This window comes from Cupressus sempervirens, chromosome 1 (assembly GCF_028749045.1).
Source record: "Cupressus sempervirens isolate cs-2001-9-10 chromosome 1, ASM2874904v1, whole genome shotgun sequence".
Lineage (NCBI taxonomy): Eukaryota > Viridiplantae > Streptophyta > Pinopsida > Cupressales > Cupressaceae > Cupressus > Cupressus sempervirens.
Genome location: NC_143118.1, coordinates 178,308,994 through 178,332,104, shown reverse-complemented (window position 1 = coordinate 178,332,104; position 23,111 = coordinate 178,308,994).

Here is a 23,111-nt window from a genome sequence, read left to right as displayed (position 1 = left end):
CCATCTGCTACTTAGTTTTTGACACATCCCCATTCAATAGTGATCTTTGGCTATCATTAAAGCATTTCATCTGCTGAAGCCAACAACTCCTGATTCCCAATGACTCCTCTCCACTAGGGTTTAGCAGTTGTTATTTGCAAAATCTTCCCTACCCTATTTAGAGATTTCGGTGATAGTTTCTTTCATCTCTGACACCATGACCAACCATGCTAGTATTGCACACCCTGATCTATATGTTAGCTTCAAGACCCTTCCATGGAGACAACATGTAGTAGTGATAGCTCACATGCAGACAATACCTTGCACACTTAGCCACAGATTCCTCCTGCTATATGGATAGCCCATGCAAGCAGAGACCCATCCACATGAACCATTATACCTATAGCCACGTGGACTCTACCAGCACAACAAAGGTGACCTCAGTTGCCATGCAACAACTTATTACCTTTCCATGTGTTACTGCAGCAAGCTAACAGACATATCCTAATCAATGGCCACATTAGCAAACACATAGGCCCTATCATACCTTTCCACATCACTAGCTATACAAGACACATGTTAGTTCCATACACATAGTCAGTCTACCATGTCAGCAAGGGGATTTTTTTTGCTAACATCAATATTTTACAAGCCTAAATTTGATGGCCATTTGATTATCATTTCTAGGGAAAATAACACTACTATGATGACCATTTGACTATCTAATCTAACCTACCATGATGCTATCTAGATCCCTCGCTAGATTTAGTTTTGATTTGATAGTCAAACTTTGAGAGGCCATAACTTAGTCATCCAAACTCCAAATTAGGTGCAATTTTTTTTTTTGGGTAGAATTTCTTGAACTTTTTAGTGGTGTAATTATTTTCTAGTTTTGGTTATGGATTTGTTAGAAATTGCATCTTTTGGCAATTGTACCTATCCAATCTTGCATTTTACAACTTGAAATGCTCTATACAGGCTCATTTAGACACATTTTCAAGTTTCATTTTTTTTGCAAGTGCTTAATTTTTTGTTTACTTTCTAGATCTACAATCATATTATAGGCTTGTTTGCACATAAATATCACTTTTAGAATTAGGACCCTTTCTACATTGCATTGCTTTGATTACTTTTCAAAATTGTTGTACATATAAGCTACAATACTTAGTGACAGATTTGAGTTTCAAAAGGTAGTTGTAAATAGAAAAATCAAAAGCCCACTTTGCACATTTTGACAAGTGGCCTATTGTACATGTGCTAAATATAAAGTGCCAAAATCATACATTAGGGGGGGAGGGGGGTTGATTTTTATTTTGGTTTTTCATTTTAGGGGGTACATTGATTAGTACATCATGGATGAGGAAAATTTAATCACCTTGATGACAAAAAACTATAAGCACTAGAGTCAATTGGTTCCCACTTATCTTAGTGAGCATAATGCATTGACATATGTCAAAGGACTTCCATACAATGGTGACTTTGTTTCAATCATTTATTCTGTACTCTTACTACATATGGATATGGAGGTTATGGATTCACTTGATGACATGAATTTAACTGATTTATATGATATTTGGATCTATCTTTGGGAGATTTATGGAGATCCACACATTCCTCCATTCCCAAAAGATCTTTTACCTCCAGTTGTAGCTACATCCTCTCCAGATGAGATCACACCTCTTGTTGCTCCTATTGCAACTACTGATCCACTTCTAGCCACAGATGCTTCTAATTTAGTGTAGTAGGAAACAATGCACCTTCCTACTTCATCTTCACATTGAAGATGTGGGAGACATCATCAATGATATTCATCTTCTCTTTTTTTGAGGTGAATACCAAACAAACTTAGTTTAGTTCTATTTGTAATACTATGACTAAGACCATGAGAGGAGATAAAAGTGTTGGAGATTGAAAGGAGTAACTAAGGGGAAGGAGTGAATCGCTTACCACAAAAAATAAATCCAAAAGTTCCTTTAAAATTTCAACACAATTTAAAACCAATAACTTGTTGTAACTTAGTTAACACTAAATATTCTATTTTATCTTGGTTAACACTTAATATATTGTTGTCACTCAGTTACCACTGCACATGTAGATCTTAAGATATTAAATGTGATTAAAATTTATTAACTTTTTTGCAAAAACATAAAGCAAAGAACATGAACACATGAGACAGTAAGATTTAACATAGAAACTCAATTTGGGAAAACTGTCGATTGCAACTAGTTATTATTTTTCACTTTTCTGAGGTAAGCCATGTTAGGAGGCAACCTAGTTAAAGGTTACAAAACACACTGTTAGTTGTGACCATGTTAAAGGATTTAATTCACCCATTTAGGAGTGGGCTTGTTAGAGGTATTTACACACTTCAATCTAGAAATTCCATCTTGGTAGAGGATTTAGAAAATAGTTGTTAGGAACTAAGTTTGTTAAGATATTTGATTCACCACTACAATTATGAAAGAGTAACAATGATTTGACCTAATTGTTGGTGCAATTGTCTTTGCTGATTTCATATCTCTATTCTAGCTTGCATACTTGATCCTCCTTGATCATAATATTCTTTAAAACTTGGTCAACTTGGATACTCTAATATCCTTCCAATTTAGTTAATTTATCTTCTTCAATCCCATGCTTCACACTCTTCAATCCTCAACTTGACCTTATATGAATAGACTTTTCAAGTCAGCTTGAATGTACTTTTGAAAAGCTAAATTTTATCCTTTAAGTTGGCTAACATTAACCAATAAATCAATCAAACTCAATATGCTATCAGTCAACTAATACTGAATTGAGTACTCGGTTAACAAAGAGAAACTCTTCGTTAACAAACCCAACTCAATCAATACTAATTTTGAACTAAATTTCCTTTGGTAACTAAGTGAACTCAGTCAACTCGAGATCCATGCTAACTTTCCTTTGGTAACTGAGTGGACTCAGTTAACATGAGATCTTCCTTCAATACCCAAGTGAACTTGGTAAGAACTTACTCAGAACTTGATTATAAGTCAAATGTTTGGCATATATGGGAAACTGTCTTCAATGCTCAAGTGATCTCGCCAATCACTAACTTGGTTAGTTTGGCTTGACATTTTGTGCAACATCGAATACAACATACAATTGCATAATTGTTTCAACAAGAAGGGATTTCAAATGGACACATGGAGCACAAAAGATTTTTGAAATATTGAAGAAAAAGATTGCAGAATTACTTACACTTGCTTTGCCTCATTTTAGTAATATTTCTAAAGTTGAATGTGATGCTAGTGGAAGTGCAATTGGATTTTTTTTTTTTGAGTCAAGAAGGAAGACTTGTAGCTTTTTTTAGTGAGAAATTGAATGATGCTAACATAAAATATTCATTTTATGATTGGAAATTATATCCTATTGTTAAAGAATTGAAGAAATCTAACAGTATTTGATGCCTATGGATTTTGTATTATACACTCACCATAAAGATTTGGACTATTTGGGATGAAATCAAAATAACTTGAATTAAAGACATATGAAATGGGTTGAGTTCTTACAAAAAAAAATCTTTTCATTGAAGCATAAGAGTGGATAGTTAAATAAGGTTGTTGATGCATTGAGCTAAAGAAGACATTTGCTGACAAAGATGAGATTTGAGGTACTTGATTTAAATGACTTGAAGTATTTTTATGAGACTGATTTGGTTTTTGTAGAGCCTAGGAAATTTTGTAAGGAATAGATAGTATGAGATTAGTGGGCTAATTATTTCATTCAATATGATATGTTGTTTAGAGGAATTTAGTTATTTGTACCTAAAGGGTCTATGGGAGAGAACATGATAAAAGAGAAACATAGTGGTGGACTTCTTGGAAATTTTGGGATTGATAAGACTATTAAATTGATTTCTAAGAGATAATTTTTTCCATAGATATATAGGGATGTGTAGTGAATGGTTAGAGGTTGCATAAGTCAAGTAGCAAAAGGAACTAGTTAGAATGTGGGATTATATTCACCTTTACCTTTCAACCTAATAGACCTTGTGAAGATGTGAGCATGGATTTTGTTCTTGGATTTCCTAGAACTTAGAGAGGTAATGATTTTATTTTGGCATTATTTGATATAATTTCAAAAATGGAACATTTCATACCTTTTAATAAGAGCTCTAATTCATTTCATGTAGCTAAGTTAATTTTTGAGGAAGTAATAAGGTTACATGGTTTTCCTCAAACTATTGTTTCAAATAGAGACTTTAGGTTGACTAGTTATTTTTGGTGAACACTTTGCGAAAAGATAAATATAGAGTTGAATTTTAATTCTACATTTCACCCTTAGACACATGGACAAACTAAAGTAGGTATGTGTAGGATCATAGTCAACCAAACTATGCCCTTAAGTGGCAATGAAAAATTAGCAAATCAAAGTTATATCAACTTGACGGCAATTTACAACTTGTTAGCAAATTTCTTTCAAAAAGTTGAGAGAAAATAATCTTTATGAAATTGAATTTAGTTTCTAAAATACTAGGCCTTATCTGGAAAACAAAAATTGATTGGTCAAATTTTTGAATTATAATCCAATAGTACAAAAAATTTAGGACAAAACAAAGAAGTAGATGTATGTTTGACCACCTTCATAAAAATAAACTTATAATACTTTTTAATAATATTTTAGATATAAGAAGTAGACTCATGGCAAGATTTGACACATATTTTCTAGTATTTTTATTCTGAATAATTAATTAATTATAAATTTTCTACTATAGTATTTTTTATAATAAAAAATTCTGTATTTGACCACCTTAGCTAATTCAAAACATGAAAATTTTTAATTTTTCTTTTCTTTTCCTTATACTAGAAGAAGTTTGGAATGTGATGCATCTTTTGAATTTCAAAAATGTTGTACCCTTTAAAAGTTATAGTTGTTTTTCAATTAGTGTGTCAATTAGCTCGTATATGTAACTCCATTAGAAAATAACTAATAATTACTTACTAAACTCATAATTTTCCAGACATTAAATTTATAGAAGTCTAATAGAATTCTTAATAAACCCTTTTTGTTTCATCAAATTTAGGTTAAAAAAAAAGTCCGCATATACATATTTAAAGTAAAAACACACAAGAACAGGCCAAAAACACATTTTTGGGATTTTTTATAGTTGACCATGCAGGGTTGGTATCCAAAATATCCTAGGCCTTATAAAGGTATTAATTTTTTGATTTGTTATCAAGATGGGTGGGAAAGAAGTTGGAATAAATTTTTAAATGCTTTGAGGCATTTCAAAACTACATTTTTTTAGATCGCCACTTTTTGGCACACCATGATCTTGCACATACCCAAGGAGTGAACAGATCTTTGGGTAACTTACTAAGGTGTTTAGTTGGAGATAAGCCTTCTGATTAGGATTTAATTTTGGAACAAGAAGAGTTTGCATACAATAATTCTATCAATAGAACCACAAGGAGAAAACCTTTTTAAATTGTTACTAGATTTCATCCTAAAGGAATCACAGGGTTGAGAGAATTTCCTACTCAAATAAGGAGTGTTGAAGATGAGGACTTTGTAATTTTTATAAAGACTTTACATGAGGAAGTTAAAATAAATTTCAAAGATAGTAATCATAAGTATAAACATAGACATGATAAAAGGAAGAGACACAAATCTTTTGAAGTTGATGATGAGGTTATGGTTCATTTGAAGAAGAATAGATTTCCAATTGGTATATATAGTAAGCTGAAAATGAATAATTTTGAACCTTACAAAATTTTGAAGAAGTTTGACAATGGAAATGTCTATGAAGTGGAATTCCTAGAAGATGTGGATATATAACCTATATTCAACATTGTAGATATCTATGATGAATATGCATTAGAAGATGAGAATGAGAATAACCCAAAATATCCTATAAATAAGAAAGAAGGAATAGAAGAGACTTTGAATAGAAAAGTAAGAAAAAACACCAAAGAAAGGGACTACATGGAATACCTAGTTCAATGGAAAGATAAACTAGTTGAAGATGGTTCTTGGATTAGACAAGTTGAGTTGGATCTTTATGATTTAGGTCAAAACATGAGCAATGCCTAATGTGGACATCAATTATTTTTTAACTCTAGGTGTCTGATGTAGGAGCATCTTGGGTCTTTGAGAAATCTTGCATTAACCAAAAATATTTCTTATTTCTTATACCAATTTTTTTTTCATGATATATTAATTGTTGTTGTTGGTGTCATGTTATGTATGGTTAACATGATGATGAGGACCTATCCTTGATCCTCTCCTTAAGTGCATAGGTCTGGATCATTTGTATTTCACAAGTTAAAAACCATTCTTTGTGGCCCCTATTTTCTTGTATTTTCCTTCTAGTGAGGCATGATGTTTTATTTGGTTTGGTTTCTTATGTTAACATGAAATTTTGAAAAGTTAGAAGCTAGCTCCCTAAACATGTGTAGATCATCCTTTGAGTGTGCAATGATTTATGTTTTATTTAGCATTGGTTTTAGTTTTATCTGACTAGGTTGGACCTATAATGTAATTAAACACTTAACTAGCTAACTTTTGGCTTATCCAGCTATATAAAAATCTTGGTAAGAGAGAAGAAAGGAGAAGAGAGGATAAGAGAAGAAGATGATATTGAGAAGCAGGCTAGGATGCAAATTGGGATCCTAACTTTATAAATTCATTGTATGTGGCTGAAACCTAGAAGGCCTTGTAGCCAGGGATTTGAAAGATTTCTTTTAATTATTACATCAGTGCAACTACCAATTGCCTAGCCTTATATGGATCTTGTTCCCATTGTTTCATGTTATATTTATGTTGCTTCCATGTATAACTTTGGTAAGGGCTTATTGTATGTTTAAGTTTATGTATTTCTACTTGAATATACCATGTCCTTACATCACTTTGGTGGGAACATTTCTAGGATAGTAAACAAAGGAAAGGAAAGGAAATGATAAAAGCTTGCATTAAGATAGATGGTTAGTTGTAGAATAAATTCCTATTGCTGATGATTAGATTAACTTGTTGAAAAAGATACAAAATTTGAGTCAAAATGACATGACTTTGGAGACCTTTACTAAAGAAATCTGCAATTTGAATATCATATCCTAGATATATTATTGATGAAGTTGAGAAGGTTTATAGGTACCAAATGGATTGAGGATTTCAATTGAGAATGAAATTAGTTTTGTAAAAATGAAAATTATGGAGGAAGCATACAAGTATGGCCTAAGAGATAAAGATAACTTGGAAAAAAAGAAAGAATAAATATAGAGAAGGAAAGGAGAAAGTTTTAAAAGAGGAAGAGGTAGATCTTATGGGGAGAGTGACAAATATGGAAATGTAGCGAAAGACAGGGGCAAACATGAATGGAAAGAAGATAGCAAAAGTGCTAGCGGAGGTAATCATGCTAAAGGTAATTATACTATTTATTCTAGCAATAATATTAATGAAAAAATAGAGGGTTGATATTTTTTTAAAGGAGCATAATTCAAATGTCACCAAGAATGACATAGAGATTTTAAGTATTCATTTTCTAGTAAGAACATAGGAAATATTAGCATAAATGCTTTAGTTCAAGAAGAAGCTATGGATTCACCTAATGAGCCTAATTGTAGAGAAAAAAATGATGATCAAAAGAAATTTGTGTAATAAACTAATGAAATAGATGGGTCCATTATGAAGAAAAGTCTTTTCAAAACTAGATGTGACATGTAAATGCTATAAGAACAAATTTCAAAGTGGTAGTCCTAATAATTCGGCTCCAAAAAAAATTGGTTTCAAAATTAAAATTTCTTAGTTTGAAGCACCTCAAACCATATCACATCACTTGGATAAAGTGTGAACATAAGTTACTAGTGAGTGAACAATTCCTTGTAAATTTCAAAATTTGAAATTACTATGATGAACATTTATGTGATATCATGCCTATGGATTTTTGTCAAATATGAGTGCAAAGACCTTGGTAGTATGATGAACACTCTTTACATGATAGTAGATTTAATCAATATAATATCTTTCCTAATGAACAAATATAAGTCATAATTCCTTTAATAGAGATCCCCGAGGAAAATTGTTGTATGATAGTTAAAGTCTATTTGGTTGAAGGAAATTAGTTTATTCGAGACATATAAAGATAGTCATATTTGTTTATATTTGTTCCCTAGAGAAATATGAAATAAGGAAGCATTGGAACATGTACCTAAGGTTAGAACACTATAAGTAGAATTTCAAAATATCAATTTAGATAATATACCTAATGGTTTACTCCTCATCTGAAGAATTAGTCATTATATGGATCTAATACATGAAGCTAGTTTGCCTAGTAAAACACCACATAGATTGAAACCTATATAAAATTAGGAGATTAATAGACAAGTTCAATAATTAATTGAGAAAGGTTTGATCAGAGAAATCTTGAGCCCTCATACATTACATACAATAAAAGAACCTAGAAATATTGTAGAATGGATAGTGTCAACTAAATCTAGAGATACAAAGAAGATAATAGTAAAATATAGGTTTCCATTGTCTAGGATATATGACAATATGTATTTTCTAAGTGTACTAGAGTATTTAAAAAGTATTGATTTGAAAATTGGATACCATCAAATTAGAATTAGAGAAGGTGTTGAATGGATGAGTGATTTTAGGAGAATTAAAGGTTCATATGAATGGTTAGTTTTTCATTTTAGTATAACTAATGAACCTAATATTTTCATGAGATTGGTAAATGAGCTTTTCAAAAAAATTTTGAACAAATTTGTGAGTTGTTTATTTGGATGACATCATGATCTTCAATAAAATAAGTGGCTAGTAGTTCTAAAATGGAAATGATTTCAAATTTTCTATGATTTGTGAAATTGGGACAAAAGATTTATGTCTCATGCATTTTTTTATTGGAATAATTTTTTTATTAAAGTAAGGATGAAATTTTGATTTGTCATATATAGTACATAAATAATATGTTACAAAAAAATTATATTGTCGATTGAATACATACCTCACTCCAAGTTGTCATGGATTTCTGGCATGTAGAGATGATGGTGCTAAAATTTATTATGAAATGAAATACAATAGTATATATTGGAGTTTTATGCCTTTAGACCATATAGTGTCTAACATTATGCATTCATTTTTATTGTTTTCAAGGAATATAAGAAATGTATCAAAAATACATCTGAAGGAAACAAAGAGAATATTGAAATATGGTGAGGTAAGAATGAATTGTGTTAATAATTATTACCATTCTAATATTTTTAATCTTTTTTGAATCTAGTGATTCGAAATGGGAAGGTAGTGTGGATGACCATAAAACTATATTTGGTAATTATTTTACTTTTCATTCTAGGTTTATAGCATGGAGTTGAAAAAAAATAAAAAATTATTTCTCTATCATCTATAGAAGAAAAATATGCAATAATCACTACAAAAGATACGCAGGTTCTCTAACTTTGAAAGGTCCTTATAGAATTTTGGGAAAAAGAAGTTGTAACTACTCTAGTTTTATAAGATTATATAAATCCAATCAAATTAGCATGGATTATTGTGTATAATAGAAGAGCCAATAATTAGTATAGAAGAAGGAATGTGAGTTGAAGAACATAAATACTCAAGATATGACACAAGATATGTTAACCAAGGTAGATGTAAGAAACTTATCCTAAAAGTAGAGGTTTAGTTGATAGTTAGCATTTTTAGTTTTAGTTTTCTTTAGCTAATAGTCTAAGATGAAAATAAATAATGCCTATTGTGCAAGGTTATAGTATCTAGATAGTTCCAATTGATTTAATAAGATTTATCTTTATCTATGTTTTGAATTTTTACTAAATTTTTGATGCTTGAGTTCTCAATAAATATGTTGCCTCTATTTTTTAGGCTACCATGTATTTCCTAAGACAAGAAATTTTCCTTTTATTAATAGAGTAAATATTTTTAAGTTGCTAATTTCTTTTTTTAATTAATTTATGAGCTTTGACTAATTTTTTTATTGAAAATTGTGGAAACAAAAATTAGGGGATTGTGATACTTATTTCAAACAATAGAAATGATAAGAAACTAACATTTTCTCTTATTGTTTGAAAGAATTTGAATGGAAAACCTTAAAGAGGTGAAAACAATTACCACAAAGGTTGTCTATACTTGTATCTCTATAATTAAGTTTTATATCAATTGTCATTCTATTTGTTTCATATGTTTTAGTGGGAAACTATTCCTTTATAAACAAGCTTATTTGTTAGAATTTATAAATAAAATTTGGTTGTCCATGGGCCATTGACACCCACCTACCTATCAATTATTTCTATTAGTCAAAAAAGTGAGTAACTATTCTTTTTTTCTTTGGACAAGTAGTCCCCAACTAGCTCTTGAACTCTCTAAAAAATGAAATAGTAATCATCTATAAATTTAATGTTGGTGGATGATTTTGAATTTTAAATTTTGGGGGCAAGATCTATGGAGAAAAAATGGACAAAAAAAAAAGAATAATTTTATTCTTCCTCAAGTTAGATTGTGAGTAGCAAAAAGAATATTTTTTTTGGATCTTATTCTCTGTGTGATTTAGAGTTTTTTGACAGTGGCAACGATGTATTTTTCTAGTCAAGTAGTGATTTCTTTAGGCATTTCGTGAGAGCCCTGAGAAGCTCCAAGTAGTTTATATGTATCCACAAATGTAATTTGTGAATAATAGTAAAAGTTTTATTTTATTTTTTGCATTTTTAGTTTTCATATTTATATGTGTGACTTATTTTCAGATTTAACAAAAAGCAAGAAAAAAGAACCTTGCATGCCTCTAGTCATTTGTCATTGTCTCCATTTATTTGATTCTGGTGTTTGTTTGTCCATATTTGAAGAATTTATATACTCTGACATAGTATTAGAGTTTTTTATCCATAAATCCTTATGATTTTGGGCACTTCTTTTTTTTGTATTGAGTTTTTTTTTGTGAGGGATACATGGTTGGAGTTAAAGGAAGGAGCCAGCAACAAACAACACCCTTTAATGGTAAAATGTGATAATTAAGAAAATAAGATGAAAACCAATATGATTGTAAATGATTTTTGAGAGTTTTTGGTCAATTTATTTCTTCACTTAATAGACCCAATTAAGTATGTTACACTTACAAATAATCAAAAGACTCGGTAGGAGGAGTTAAGGAGGAAATATTTTTAAAAAAATTAATATTTGTTGAGGTAACTATGATAGAGGTATGTTTTCCCAAAATAGAAGCAATAAGTTATTCAAAGGAAGCATGGGACATTATTTAAATTACTTTTAAAGGGATTGATAAAGTCCATGTGGTGAAGCTACATATTCTTCAAAGAGAGTTTGAGAATCTTTTCATGAAAGAAATTGAGTCTATTTTAGATTTTATCTGAATATTCTTTTATTTGATAAATTGATTCAAGTCAGTTAAAGAGGAATAAGAGGATGAAAACATAGTGGAGAAATTATGTTAAAAATTGCCCTAAAATTTTGGTATTCTTATGATTTCCATTAAATAGGTAAGGGACCTCTCCACATTGGCTATGGATGAGTTTATCAATTCTCTCCAAAAACATGAGGAACATATAAATAGTTCTATAACATCTTCCTAAGAGAGATTCTTTAAAGCTTAAGTCAATGCAAGAGGTAGAGGGGATGAGGAAATAACTGTAGAGGTAGAGGTCGTGGTAACTTTGGGAAAATAAATGATGGAAGAGAAATATTGGGAGGAGTAGGTAGAAAAGAGGGACAAAGCATCTTTAAAAATATCTCCAAGGGAAGTTACAAGAAATAAATATCTAATAAGATAAATGGAGAGTGTTATTATTGCAAAAAAATTGGATCTTATGAAAGAGAATACTCAAAAAAGAAAAGTGATCGCTGAAGTTAAAAGTGATAATTTTACTAATGTGAATGTGGGTGAAACAAACAATACTACAACCTTCGTCATGTGCAACATTGATGAAGAAGAAAAATCTAAGGTGTGGTATTTGGAAAACATTTTCAACAACCGCATGAAAGGTAATACAAGTTTATTTTCGAGTATGTGCAATATCATGGTGTGCCAAAATGTGGCTATCTGAAAAATATGTAGTTCTTTTTTCCCACCCATCCTAATACCAAATAAAAATAATTAATACCTCTATAAGACCTACTATATATTTTGATACACATCCTATATGGTCAACTTTAAAAATGTCCCAAAAATGTGTTTTTGGTTCATTCTTGTGTGTCTTTAACTTCAAACATGTAGTCGAAAACTTTTTCTTCACCAACATTTAATGAAATGAAAAGGGTTTCTTAAGAACATTCCCAGCTTTCCATAAATGTACGTTTTGTCAAATTATGAGTTCAGTAAGTAATTATTACTTATTTTCTAATGGAGTTACATATAAAGTGTTGATTGACACACTGCTTGAAAAACAACTATAACTTTCAAATAGTACAATTTTTTTGAAATCCAAAAGATGCATCACATTCTATGCTTTTTTAATATAAGGAAAAGAAAAAGAAAAATTAAATTTTGAAAAGCTTTTCAATTAGTTAAGGTGGTCAAACATGAGATTTTTTAAATTTCAAAAACAATAATGTAGAAAATTAATAATCAATAAATTAAGTAAAAGCAATATGTCTCACATCCAGTCATGTGTCTACATTTTCTATCTAAACTATTACTTAAAAATATTATCATCTAATTTTTTTTAAGGTGGTCAGACATACATCTACTTCTTATTTTTGTGTTGAATTTTTTGTACTATTGTATTAAATTTCAAAATTTTAACAAATCGATTTTTATTTTTTTTCAGATAAGGCTATTTTTTTAAAACTAAATTCTATTTTCTAGAGATTCTTTTCTCTAAAAATTTTGATATAAAACTTATAACAAGTAGAAAATTGCACGTCAATTTGACATAACCCTAATTTGTTGATTTTTTATTGGCAATCAAGAGCATAGTTTTGTTGACCATGATCCTACACATACCCTTTCCATTATCGATAAAAATTCCAAGTCTAAAATTTTAATGAGGAACAATAGAACCGTTCCTTTTATGGGAAAGGGGTCTATCATGATCTGCATCAAGAAAGGTGAGAAGAAAAAAACACAAAATGTTTATTTTTCCCTAGGTATGAAGCATAATTTGATGATTGTTGGACAATACATACAAAATGGTTACAAAGTACTGATGTAAAATAACAAATGTGTCATTCGTTAGAAGTATGGGAGTTAGAAAATAGTTGTTGAAGTTCAAATAAAAAATAAATTGATGTTTCCTTTAAGAATAGAGACATGTTTCTCCACTAAATTCATCATCAAACTTCCTAACAATGCATGTACAATAGCACAACAACAACTAACTTTAAAGAGTATGATTAAAGACTCCTTCAAGCTATGACATGTCAGGTATAGAATCTTGATTATGTCACTTTGAATGTATTGTCCAAAAAAAAGGAATGGTCAATGGTTTTACATAGATTTTAGAGTCATGTAGCAAGTGTGAGGCTTTTATCTTTTGTAAGAATCATAGAGTTCCATTTGATTTTGGCAATCCTAAAAGGACAAGGACACCATTAGAGCTAGTGCATCTTGATTTAGTTGACCCTATGCAAAAAACTTCTATTTTTTAAAATTTAAAATTTATTTTTTGTGGGGGTACTTACTCTATTACATTTGTAGATGATTTCATCAATTGCATGTGGTCATATTTTAAAAAAAAATGAATGATTTCAGAAGTTTTTAGAGTTTAAAGCCCATGCTAAAAAAGAAAGTGGATATTATTTTAAAGTCCTAAGCTCAGATAGAGGAGGGAACTATACTTCCAATAATTTTGTTAAGTTTTGAAGGAAAAATGGCATCAAGAAGGAGCTTACAACAAGCTATACTTTGGAACAAAATGGAGTGGTTGAGAGGGAAATAAAACCATTGTTTAGATGGCAAGGAGAAATATGAAAACAAAGGTACTTTTGACCAAATATTAGGGAGAGTCTATAGAAACACACACACACACACACACACACACACACTTACACTTTGGAACAAGCTATACTTTGGAACAAAATGGAGTGGTTGAGAGGGAAATAAAACCATTGTTTAGATGTCAAGGAGAAATATGAAAACAAATGTACTTTTGACCAAATATTAGGGAGATTCTATAGAAACATATATATATATATATCATATATATACATACATACATATATATACATATATATATATATATATATATACATACATACATATATATATATATATATATATATACATACATATATATATATATATATATATCATATATATACATACATACATACATATATATATATATATATATACATATATATATATATATATACATATATATATATATATATATGTATATATATATATGTATGTATATATATATATGTATATATATATATGTATGTATATATATATATATATATATATATATATATATATATATATATATATACATACATATATATATATACATACATACATATATATATATATATATATATATATATATATATATATGTATGTATGTATATATATGATAAATAGGTGTCCAATAAAGGAAATTTGTTACAAGATTCATCTTGAGAAATGATCAAATATAGATGGATAGTTGAACATTTTAGGGTGTTTGGATATGTAGCATATGCAAACATGCAAAAGGAGAAGAAAGAAAAGTTGGATGATAAGGTTGTGAAGTGAATCTTTAGTATTTATAGTTCCTAATCAAAGGCATACCAATTGTATATATTGGTCACCAAGAAGATCATCATTTAAAGAGAGGTGAAGTTCATCGACATTTAGTCATGGTATGGCTCAGTCAAAAAAATTTAAGCACTTTAAGTAAAGTACTAAAGTGCCCATTATTGATGAACAAGATGAGGTTGTTGATCAATGAGATGAAGCACTAACAAATATGGATGGCTCCAGATATCTCCTAATAAATCCTTATAGAAATGGTTAGAAAGGAGAACAACTACAAACAACTAGAGAATTAGCCATTGGTAACTCTTGATAACTCTTAGTTGGTACACCTAAACCTATAGATGGCTCCTAATATAACTTGGACAACATAATAGTAGTAGTAGTGAGAGTTCTTATTCTACTCTCACTTCTCTATTTCTAATAAAGAAAATTATGTATCTAGAGTTCTCTTTGGTCCCTGGTCAATATGGTTAAGCCTATTAAGTTTTATTCTAATTTTTTTCTAGAATCTTATAGCCTAGTGGTTTGTAGCTTTATAAGGAAGCATATTTCACATCTTTGTAAGGTGCATGCATATAGGTCATATAATCTAGTTGTGTCACTAGTAATAACATATAGTCATAAATACATCTAAATATATCATATGAATATATATTTATAGGTTAAAATTTCTCTTTGGCTCTTAAGTTGTGGTTTGGGATTTGATTATTGTACTCCATAGTTACGATCTCATCTCCATAAGGATTTTTAATAAGATAATATTTTGGATTTATTAAAAAATGAATCAAATAAGTTGAATTCTTTTATGAATTAAGGATTTTGTACTCCATGGATCTATCTTGCCTCTAACCAATGATTTTAATATAATGGAAAAATATAACTAGATAATCGGTATGGAATGGTCTAATTCTTGCTTTAGAGAAGTAAGATAACAAATATGTAATACAATAAATGATCATATATTATAAAAACCTTCTTCGGGTTTCAAATAGATACATTTAATTGAACTATATTGGTAGTTTGAATGAGAAAACCTATTTGGATTTTACTATACATTTGTGTATTTATAATCATTATAGTTTTTTTTAAATATTTCTCACAATATAGTGTTGTTTAAGGGTTGATCATTTTGATAAATCATAAATGATATTAGTGAATGAAAATCAAAGAGGAATGTTTAATTTTTGCCTACTCTAGCTAGAACTTATAGAAGATAACTATTTGATATTTAATTTTATTAAAAGACTAGGTTAGTAAAATTGGTATTTAGGTTAAGGTTATCCCTTTATGATTTTCAATTTCTCACATCATTAAGATACAAAGTTTTCTAGTCATTCCTATAAATAGGAGGAGACTAAAGTTTCCATATTGTGGTTACCTATTAATTCATTTGTCAAAACTTGTATGGTCTTTATTCTATGTTGTAAAAAAATAATTTACTAGAACAATATTTGGTTGTTTAATTCTTATTTTTTGATTAGTTAGTGTTGATTTCCCAGGTAGTCTTTTTTTTTCTCTTGTTGCAAGAACTATAAATAATTATTTAGGAACATTTGGACATATGATGAAGAGTACATGTACTAGGGATCATCTAGTTGGTAGTGGTTGTATTATGCAGAATAGTGGCTTATGCATCCTATGGATTTGGATCATACTACCAAAAAAATTAACAAACTATGAAGCAAATATTGTGTTGATGTCTCTATCATGGCTTCTAAATTAGCATATGATGGAAAAATGAATCATTTATGAGGAATGTGGCCACCGAACATTGGAAGGTGATTACAAATTCATGTGTTTCATACTTGTTCTCAAGGATTCCAAACTAATTTCATTCTATAATTTATTAATTTCATTTTACACTATAACTAATGAATTTTTATACTATATCCTTAAATGTCAATGCATGTGATGGAATTCTTCAATTGTAGGAATCATAAAAAACCAACAATTATTCAGTTTCATATTTTATTCTCTTATTTTGGCTAAAAATGTAATGCCCCACCAAGGGATTCAAAGAATTTCACTAAGTTTGCCAAACATTTTTTTTTTTTTAAAACATGAAAGTAAAACTATCTACATCATTCACATGATAGCAGAAGCAATAGAAACAATTCAAATGAAAGTAAACATAACATAACATATTCTTTAAAGATCCCTTAATGTTGAACTACATCTAATCATAACTATTCATCTAACATCACATCCTTATGAAATAACAATGATACATCCAATGTTCTTAAATTAAATTTTCAGATTGCTCAATCACCCACCATACATATCACAGGGTATGAAAAGCTTAAAAGAATAAACAACCATGTAAATAAAGAACATCATCATCCAACATTAATCCATGATGCAACTAAAGTATATGAAACCACATATCATACATGATACATCATCATCATAAAGATATAGACATCCATCATAAAAGATAACCATATATCACAAACATAAATAACTAAGTGCACGGTTCCTCACAACCATAAATAGCATCATTAGACCATCGTGGATCCTAGCCATCCCTCCGTGCGTAACATTTCAAAGCACCAAAGAGATAATCGGTATTATCATAGTAGGAATGTCACTCCTAAAAACATCCTACTAACATGCATAATAAAGCATAAGATATCATCATCTAACATATGCAAATCATCAATGTAAGAAACATGCCAGTAAATACATCCATCATAAGGTAAATCATCTATCATAATGATCCAAGAACATAATGAAGAGAAATACCAGCCAAGAAAGCATCAGCCACGGTGTCTCAGACAGATTTCAAATGATAAGAGTGAAAAATACACTACCACCCGACTGCATGGAACCTAAGTGGTCCACTCCCACCCTGCTAAGGAGATAATCTCAAGTCCCAAACAAGCTATCAATCTACAAAGCATAAATTTCTATAAGTCCAAGAATCCTAAAAGTACACTAACTCAAGGGTTCCATCACACAAAACCAACATCTAATTCCCAGAGGCACACAATGACATGTAGGAAACCTACTCTGCAAGTGGGAAAGTGTCATCGCATTTATCACGTACAAGTTACCCTGGCAATTAGCTAAACTCCATGGGTCCATACTGATCTCATGCGGCCACTAGTATCCTCTCGTACTGACGAAGCATACTACGGAATGCAAGGTCGCAACCATGCGTTCTCACTACTCCCATCCTAGCCTGTACAAGCGCTCAAGGCATGGGCGAGAAAATCAAAACGATTATCTTTTTAGGTTCATTTAATCCCCATTTAGTGTGTAAATGTTATCACTTATTAACAAAACTTACAATGAGTTACCCTGGCAGCCACTTAGGGCTCCGGCCCCCATTGCAAGCCACTTCCTGACACTACAAGTAGATAACCTACCCTAAGCTCATGGAATCATAAAATCACCCCAATCCTATACAAGCGACTGGAAAGAAAATCCAAAAGATAATCCATAGAAAATTATGACCACAACAATTCTCTATTGGCAACTAAAGGCGTCACTGATAATCATAAGTATCCATTGGTTCTCAACAATCAAAATATATCTCAAAATAGATCACAATATTCATTGGTTCTCAACAAGCAACCAAGAATATCTCAAAATCATACTGATTGAAGACTCCAAAATGGTTGAATCAAAACATGACATCATCAAGAAATAAATCAACATTTCAGTCCCATCATGGTGACTAGAAAATAATCCAAGGATAACTGATCAATAACTCAAAAATGATTAGCTCAAGTGTCTCAGATACATAAGAATATTAACTATAACAATTAGTAAATACAAACATTTCATAGAGCATACGATCACATTACCATCGTTGGGCTTATAAAGATCGAGACCAAATAAGACCAACATGCCAACACATCTCATAACCTCCAAGCCTCTGGTAACAACCTAAGACTGTCAACACTAGTCAACCCAAAACCCAAAACAAGAAGCATATAGAATACATGATGCAAACACATGTTTTAGTTTACTAAATTCACATAGTTGAATAATGTGTAGGGGTTTCCAGTTTTCTGTCTACAAGTATACTTTCAAGTGTCTTAAGTTTCATCATTTGACCTAAAAGTCAACCCAATTGTTCCTCGATAGCATTATCCTTCCATTATTAAGAATTACATTCTAAAAATAACTTAAGGATAAATATTTACTAAACTGATCATCATTGACCTTTAATTAAATTGTTCTCTATATTTAACCATGATCCATATTCTAATTGATTAACCTTTCAACTTTTCTAAGATCAATATTTGTTATATTATAAGAGGACCAATTATCATTCTTCGAATAAGAGATTATAACTTTATTAGAATGATCAATTAACATTGGTTCACAATCCTTGACCTTTTATCATTCTAATAATTCTCAATTATATATATTACTAAGTCTTCACCATTAAAAAATATCTTAAGTCATTATTCAAGTCATCGGAATAAGACCTATCAACTTTGATATCAATATTTTTACAATCTCATTAAAAGAATTTACATAATTATTAATTAAATCTCTATTACATAACTTAATTATTAATTAAATCTAATTAACTCTCATTAATTAATTGAATTAATAATTACATAATCATAGCAATGTTTCAATTAATAACTAACTAGAATTCTGTAAGATAAAAGTCAACTAAAATCCAATACTCAAATGATCCTATTAATAACTTATGAATATTAATAACAAGCTATATTGAAAATCTTAATAATAATTCCATATGACCACATTCATCATCTTTTAAAGAATACCAACATTCTCTTGATTAATTCGTATCAATTTTCAAATAAGACACTATCGCACAACTTAATTATTAATATCAAAGTTATAATATCAACTCAATGAATATCAATTGATCAATTATACTTCAAATCCCAAAAACTAATATCTTTACAAAACTTTAATCATTAAATAATCCTCACTGGATTAAATCTAATCGAATTAATTGATAACTTTTTAAACCATTTATATTATTATTTATTAATAATTTGTTAGACCCAACAAACATTAATAAATAATAAACTTATCAAAACTATTATTAGTCAATCTAAAGAACTTTACATAAGTTTCATTAGCTAACTCTTAATACCATTAATGTATATCAATAATTTAGTTAATAATATATAATGTATTAACAATATCATAGTAATTCAAATTATAACAATGTTATAATAGTGACTCCATGTCAATTAAATTTTAATCCGTTATCATTAAAGTCTCTTCATTTAAAAATGTAATATAAAATTATCATCTCTAAATTATTTAATATATATTAAATAGTATTTAATATACATTATAAAAAGTCCACTATATAAACTATATTAAAATTTCTTTTCTTTTAATTTTCTCTCATTTAAAAATCCATTTACTTAGATTGACTAATAATTAATTACACTTCTTCTACTATCAACTAATATTAAATAAATTTGATTTAATTAGATTAGATAATAAACCATATAAAACTAATGCATATTAATAAGATTCTAATAAGGAAAGATTGCAATAATATCTTTAATTCATTCCATGCTTTGATATATTATTTTTGTGAAGTTTAAGCATAAAAAACTATTGGTTATGGGAAAGGGAGAAATATCTGTCCTTGAATAAAATAGTCCTAGTATGACGGCCATATCTCCCTAATGAACTGTTGGATCGGGCTGAAATTGAAATATGTTGGAGAGGGCCAAGTTGCACCAATTCTGACTGTAGCGATCAAAAAAATTCAATCACAATAAAAAGTTATGAATGACTGAGTTTGGGTCTATCCAAGGGGTAGCGACAGCGTAGTTTGTGATGAATTAAGAATTTCCTCTAAAAAGGTAATTGTTCTCTAAATTTATCCAATAATTTCACTAATGGATTTGGCCATAAATCTTGAAACCATTTTCAAATCTATTTTAATTTGATTCTAATTCGAACCCAAACCCATTTAGATCTAATTTCTTCCTTAATTGGATTTAGGGTTTTTCTATTGTTTTCTTTGCAACCATACATGTCTAGATTCTAATTTAATTGTAGATTCAATCACAAAGAGTATTCAGACACATATAACAAACATGATGAAGACAGGAAGAGAAATAGTGCAAAGAGAATATGCAAATATCACAAGTGCACCTGGACACTGATTTTAATCTGCCATGCCTCAGAAGTCCATAGAAAATCCCTTCCTTATCCATCATTTGCAATTCCTCCAAGATCAAAGCCAACCAAAAATCTCCAAGTTACTAGAAGAGCTAGAAGGAGCATAGAAGCATGTAAAAAATATATGAGCATATGAACATCTCCAATGCATGTAAGCTTTGAAGCTTCCCTTTTTAGCTTGAAGCTTGTAGCTTGTAGCTTCCACTAAGCTTGTCCAAACACACTAGGAGAGCCTCTATTTAAAGGCCTCTAAGATGCATCTAGAGTGTCTCTAGAAAAAACTAGAAGATAAGCATGACAACCAAGCATGAGTCTTCTCCAAAATTCTAGATGAGTCTTAAGGTTGTAGACACCATGTGCTCAAATCAAATGCTAACTCCTAAGTGTAGACAACTAGTGCATTCTTAGAGTGCAAACTCCAGTGTTGTCTACATGACAACTCTCGAGAATTTGCCAACTCCTATGTGAGCAAATATTAATATAATATTTAATTTACTCTTTCCAATTTAATTTATTTATTTATTAAATCTCATGCACTAACTTTAATAATTCCACTTTTCAATCTTAATATATTTATATTTTAAATCACATGAGATTTGGAATCTTTTAATAATTTTAAATATTTTTTTCACTTTTAAATTTTATTTTCCAAAACTTAATTGCTAAAATATTTATTAGTTTTAGTAATAATATTATTTAGTCATTTATTTAAAGATGAGCTCCAAATATATTATTATTAAAATAAATATTGTCACATTCCAAATTTAAACTTTAAACTTTTTATTTTCAAATTTAATTATTTTATTTAATTAATTTTCCAATTAATTAAATAAAATAAATATTAAAATATTATATTAATTTCTCATTAAATTAAACTATTAATTAAATCTTTTAATTAGGCTTAATTAATAGAAAATACTCCAAAGACTCACAAGGTAAAAATATGAAAACTCATCATAGCCAAAATACATACAAAATCAAACCAAGGGTTAATATCATGAATTACATCATCTGATGCATTCGGAGGGTACTCAACTCAGATACTTATCCTAATTTTCCAATTAGGACAAATGGCTTAAAGGGTTAGGATTTGGACTTGAGAATTTATCTCCCCTCTCTTATCATTGAGATAATGTGATAGGGTACGCTCATCCTGGCAATTCAGGGAAGTCGATACCCGGTACCTACAACCTGCATAAAAACCACCTATGTACAAACGCACTATATACTAAACTAAACAGCCAATGGTAGGAAGTGGTGCATCGTGTAAATCCCGACTAGCAGGTGACTACGACTCCCTTCCTTAACCACATTAAACATGTCATACAAAAGCAAACACGCAAAGCAAACATGCACACCATACAGATGCAAGTATGGGGTAAGTATCCATAAGAAAACACATATGATAATAAATCATCTTATTAATCATCATTAATAATTGAAAGCAATGTAATAATCATCATCAATAATTGCGAACACTAAAAATAATCATCATACATACATGAAATGTAGAGTCTAAGTAATCACATCACATAATAAACTGAATCCATAGCACAATATCTGATAATCTCAAAAGAATGCTGCTAACCAACAACATAAAACTAGCTCTAAAAGAGTTCAGCAATATTAGCAAAAATGCAAACTAGGGGCAGGCACTACAAAAAAAATATTCAAACTTAGAGTGGAAAATATAAATGCATACATATACAATGAATAATGTGTCTTTATTATCATTGAAATCCTAGAAAAAACTTCCTCATGACTATAAAAAATATGAACTATGGAAAACTGTTTTATGAGATAAAGATTATTTTTTCCCATACCTTGGTTAACTTTTCAAATTTCCCATGGGTATCATAGGGTTTATACAATATTTTTTGTTATACCATTCAGCAATATGTTCAAGTCCATTTATAATTATTGTCAATAATCAATATTTTAGATTTTGTGTAAAAATATTTCTTTTTTTTTAGGCCATTTTGGTGTAGATTATGGCTTGTAGAGTGTGACCTCAATGTTAACTCAAAAATCGTTGCATAATTAAGATTTAAAAGTTTATGATAACTTTTCCTAAATTAATAATGTTTCAAAAACACTATATAATTCATCATCAAAATACAAATAATATAAATTAAAAATCCTAGGTATAGTTTTTCTTTCGAATCTTTACATCATTTTTTTTGTAGTAGATAAATTTAATATATATTATTTCTATTCTAACATTCAATATAACCAAAACTTTGTTATTAACTCATTATGGTTTGGGTATTCTTGATTCTCTTATAAACATCTAAGAAAAGTTTCTTAAAAGAGGTTGTTAATACATGAG